Raw genomic sequence first — 5,651 nt, 5'->3', positions numbered from 1 at the left:
AAGCCCCCTTGTAGATGCTGGGTCCTCTGCAAAGGTAGTGAGTGGATGCTCTTAACCACTGAGCCATCTCTCTGTCCCTCCAAACAAATTCTTCCAGACAAAAGACATAAGTAAATCTCCTCATCCATATTTAAGTGTTACTTAATTTTTTAATGTAATTTTATTTATTATTTTATTTATTACTTTTTTAATTTATTTTTTGTTTTGTTTTTTGCTGTGCCATGCCTTGAGAGGTTCCATTTTACAAGGAGCTTTTGAGTCTATTTTGATGACTCTGTTTCTTCGTGGGCACATAAACAGTACCATCTGTCTGGCTGCACTCATTTACATTCAGACGGAAAGCCAACTTACTCCTCAAGGGAAAATGGTAACCTATACATTTATTGAAGAACACTGGAATCATACGAGCACGCAGGTGTGTTAAAGTTATACCAAGAGGAGTAGGCCTGAGAACTCATGACTCATACCCGACCAAGGGAAGTGGGGCAGCTCTCTCACCTGGACCCCTTGATGAGGAGGGCACTTAGCACTGCTGTGTCAAGCTGACGTCTCCTCTGATCCAGCAGTGTAGTGTGTGTCAGGCACTGATGAGCAGAGAACGCCCTGCTTGTTCCAGGGGTTCCGCTCAGTTCTGACCCCACTGTTGGTGCAGCCTATTTAAACGTCACCCGTCCACTTGCCCATTTCTCCCTCCTTCTCCCTCCGGACCTGTCATCCCTTAGTCTGCTCAGGTTTCCTTCTGGATCCAATCATGTCCTCTGCCTCTGCGGTCTTGTGTATTATGTCTGCATCTCAACTTGACCGCCAGGTTCAGCTCAGCTCTGACCTGTGTCTTCACTTTACAGCAGATTTGTAGCAGACCTTGCTATCTTATTCCCGCAGAGACTTAGTTTCAACCTCTATCAGCTGCTCAGTGCCTTTTAGAAACCCTTTTGAACTCTGGTTTAGCATCTTTAACCATTTGTAGTCTCTCGATCCTTATACACATGGCTACATGCATGCATACTTGCATGTATATAGATGGTAGATGAGTAGATTTCATCTGTGATGAGGAATCTGAGAATTGTGCGTGCAATCTGAGAAATGATATTAATAGGTAGTATTTGGAGGGCTGGAGAGATGGCTCAGCAAGTAAAAGAGCTTGCTGCCAATCCTGACTACACATGGCAGAAGGAGGGAGCCAACTCCCACAAGCTGTTCCCTGACCTCTCCATATGCCCTGTGACACACGTGTTCAGCACATACTCACAAATAAATAAATGTCATGATTTAGAAATTGGAATCAGATAGTGTATATTTCTCTTTCTCAGCTTTCAAGGAAACCAGAACTATGTGACCAATTGCTGCCCAAAATACCCTTCATATATCTTACTTATTTAACTCTGATTGTTTGTAAAGACACAGATGTGTTTTAAGCCTGACATATTCGCAACAAGACTAAGAATTTGAGATCAGGATGCCAGCAGGTCATGCTTTCTCTTGTAGGAGGGAATCTCCTCTGGCTTCTGATATTTTCTCCCAATTCTTGCTATTGAGGATGCTTCACCCCAGTCTCTGTTTTGGTTATCAGAAGCCTCTGTTCTCAGCATGTCCAAAATTGTCATTTTAATAAAAGCCCAAGGTACTATAATAGACATCATCTTTATATTACTGTATAGTTCTAGTATGACTTCATCTTTACTAGCTATACCTGTAACAACCCTGTATTTAAGCAAAGTGTTAGTGGTTAGAATTCCAACCCACAGATTTGAGAGGGAGATATGTTATCAACAAGGGAAACGTCAAAGTTCTTGAGGAGAGAAATTGATAACTCATGGCCAGAGATTTGACTAGGAACCTTGAACTTTCCATGTTTGTCTGCTTACTTTAAGGCTCTGAGTCATGTACACCGGGGTTCCTGGCCAGCCAGCTGTTTGGAGGAGGTCTATCAGGCACATGGTTCTGTGCATAAGTGGTGTGGAGGAGGTCTGTAAGACCTGTGGTTCTGTGCAGAGGTGTGGAGTAGGTTTATCAGGCCCATGGTTCTCTGCAGAGATGATGTGGTCATGGTGATTCTGGGTTACTCTGAAGCTGAGCTGGGTGAGTCCAGATGCAAGTCAAAAAGGACCTTTCTCCCTGAATTTACTTTCCAGAACATCACAGAAAGCAATTTCTTGCTAGACCTGGGAAAATGCCTTCTTTCCCACTAGAATGTGACCCTGTCCTTCCAGAGTCCCAGATTTATGAGTTTTCCTGTTGGGTCTTTATTTTTATCTTCCCAGCTGCTTAGAGGAAAATGAGGATAATTCTGAAAGTAAAACTTTGGATCCAGATTTTTTTGTTTTTTTGTTTTTTTTTTTAAATTGCTGCAAGGTTTGTGGTTTTGGGTATTACTCATGTATTTTCACCCACAAAATAAGCTTGAACTGTTGAAATGTGGTCATTAATTGATTAATCTCAGTTAAGCCTTCCCTGGTAGGCAATTCTTGTCTCATCTTTTCAGTGAGCTTGAAACCAGGGTGCAATATTTTCTGATCATGAAGGTTGCCCCAGCTGAAGAATCCTGGTCAGGAGGTTCATGGAAAGCCTGGGTGTCAGCTTCTTTCCTGGCTGGATTCCAGGTGATGTTAAAGCCCTGCTGCTGCTTGCTTTGGCTTCTGCACATTACCTCTTTGCGTGGGTGTGACAGGAACCTTCCTCTCAATGGCCAATAAAACCCACCTCTGCCCCTTTCAACCTTGCTACGAAAGGTTGGAAAAAACTCTCACTGTTATTTTAATTTAGGCAGAGGGAACCAGGAGGACAAAGAGAGAAGTGCTTGGCACCGTTCACACAGAGGGCAACTGGGATACAGGTCATCAGACAGATGCCCCTTTCAGTCGTAAGAGACCCATGGGAACTTAAGGTTCCACCTCACGGTTTTGGAAATGATTATCAATTCACATGTGCCAAGAACCAATGGTAAAAAGAAACTTTTCTTGAGTTATGGGAAAGTGTAAGGGTGTGAGGTCGCTGGAAGGGCGTAGGTAGCCGTGGGGAAGAAGAAAGAAAGTCTGTCTTCTGAGCAGACAGTTGTGTGCACAGAACCTAGGCACAGTGTAACTCTTGAGCTGTGCAGTGTGGCACACTCAGATCTGGAGGGAGGGGGAGTGTGCCGCACTCAGAGCTGGGGGGGGACTCCTGTTTCTGGTCTGCCATTTTTGTCTAGTTGGGGTACAATGAGGTTTCTGGTTTGCAAAAAGAACAAAAGCAAATGGAAAGTGCAGACAGGGGAGACGCTCAAGCAAGACTTTCCCTGTTAAAAATTGTATTTGCTGTTCTGTTTGAATTGCCCAAATACTATGATTCTATTAAAGAATAGTCAGACAATACAGAATATTTAAAGAATTAAAACAATGGTGGTATATAGCTTTAATCCTACTTGGGAGGCAGAGGCAGTTCCTCTGAGATCCAGGCCAGCCTGGTCTACAGTGGATTTCAAGCCAGGGGCTACATAGTGAGACTCTTTCATACAAACAAACAAACAAACACATGAACTAAAAAACACAGACCTTCCACAGTTATTTTTTATAAATCACTACCCACCAGTTTTGTCTGTTAGTGACCTTATATTTTCCAAGTTGTCATCTTATTTTTTTTTAAATTTATTCTTTTATCATATAATACATCCCAACCACAACCTCCCCTCAATTTCTTCCTCCCAGTGCCCCCACCACCTCCTTTCCTCTTCCTCAGATCCACTCCTCCTTTGTTTCCCCTTAGAAAGGAACAGGCATCCCAGGGATATAGACCGAACTTGGTATCACAAGATGCAATGAGGCTAGGCGTAAATCCTCACCTCAAGGTTGGATGAGGTAACCCAGTAGGAGGATAAAGGCCCCATGTGCAGGCAGAAGAGTCAGAAGCACCTTCTTAATAAATTATAAATATGTCCCCATTTTGTTAAAGCATTCTCAATATTGTTTTACGTGGCATATTTTGTACAATAAGTCATTTCTCTGTGGTTGGATATTGAGGGGAACGTACCTTTTGTTTTTAGTCCTTGTTCACATATGTTGATTACAGGTGCTAAGGGGCTGTTATGATATTATATCCTCGTGAATAATGTGTTTTGCTCATGTTCACTCCCCCAACGCTTTCTGGTCTTCCTCATTTCTGCTGATGCATTTCCTCTTCCCAGCTACAACTTCTCCTGTTGTTCTGTTTTTTCTTCCTCCTTTCCCTCTGCCTTCCTCCCCCGTCCTGTCTGCCTACTCTGTCTTCCTCTCCACCCCCTCCTTTTTAGTGACCCACTGAATCTAATTAGGATCGTTTACAGAAACACCGGCAAAGTGTTATCTCTAGAAATGTTGACACTTGACCACTGGCTACAGTACTGGAGAGAACGTCTCTCTCTTTCCCACACTCATGCCCTGCATTTCTGCTTTCAGAGAGGGACAGGGCCCTCCCCTTTGCTTGACAGGCCTAATCTTGTGCCAATCTTGTGCTGGTAATCCCAACTGTTGAAAATTCAAGAGTGCAACAACCTTGTCGTGTCTAGAAGAGTGTCCTTCCACATTCCAGCCCTTCCTCTGGCCCTGCAGTCTTTCTGGCTTCTCTCTTCCAGGATGTTTCCAGAGCATTTGGGGAGTGATATAAATATCCTGTTTGGGGATGAATATTTATTCTTTTCCTGATCCCTTGTAAGTCTTTGTAGCAACTGGCACCCATTGTGAAATCCCCTCTGTCCAAAACTGACAGAAGCACTTATTTATGAGTGTTGACAAAATCTTTACAAGGCGGTTCATTAGGCAAGCACTTTTATAGGTAATTTGAATTGAATTTTTTATTGATGGTACTTTGAACTATTCTTCATGAATAATTCCTAATAACATTGTCTTAGGCAGGGATATGGTTTCTAGAAGCAATCCTCATGAGCTCTGTAGACATAAGGATCTGATAAAAATGAGTTATGCAGTCCAGTGGCCAGTTATTTGGGATTACCAGTGCTAGATGAGGTGGGAGGATCTCCAGGTCTAGGCTAGAATGGGATTCATACAGAGTTCCAGGCTAAACTAGGGAACACAGTAAGACCCTATATCAAGAAACAAAAACCAAAACAATTGACAAGCAGAAAGGAAGACAGAGAGAAAGAGAGAGAGAGAGAGAGAGAGAGAGAGAGAGAGAGAGAGAGACCAGATAAGGAGGTGTATGTCTGTAATCCAGTCATCAGGAAAAAGAAGAGGCGAGACGGTTGCCACTAATTGAAGGTTAACCTGTGCTACACAGTGAGTTCCAGCAAGCCTGAACTAAATAACAGTACCATATATGGGTGGAGGTGAAGAAGGAGAAGGAGGAGGGGGAGGTACAACATTGATAACCAAAAATATATTTCTCAAAATTTAGGACAGCAAGGGGCTAGAGAGATGGCTCAGCAATTAAAAGCACAAGCCGCTCTTCCAGAGGACATGGTTCAATTCCCAGCACCCACTTCTTCCAGAAGACATGGTTCAATTCCCAGCACCCACATGGCAGCTCACAGCCACCTGTGACTCCAGTTTCAGGAGATCTAACACCTTCACACAGACATACACACAGACAAAACATGAGTGAACATAAAATAAAAATAAATAAAACAATAGGACCACAAAAATAAGGAGTGGAGGGTGTGGGTATGGAGAATCAAGGAGAAA

Source organism: Microtus ochrogaster, linkage group LG1 (genome assembly GCF_000317375.1).
Source record: "Microtus ochrogaster isolate Prairie Vole_2 linkage group LG1, MicOch1.0, whole genome shotgun sequence".
Classification (NCBI taxonomy): Eukaryota; Metazoa; Chordata; class Mammalia; order Rodentia; family Cricetidae; genus Microtus; species Microtus ochrogaster.
Note: the sequence above shows the minus strand (reverse complement) of the source record.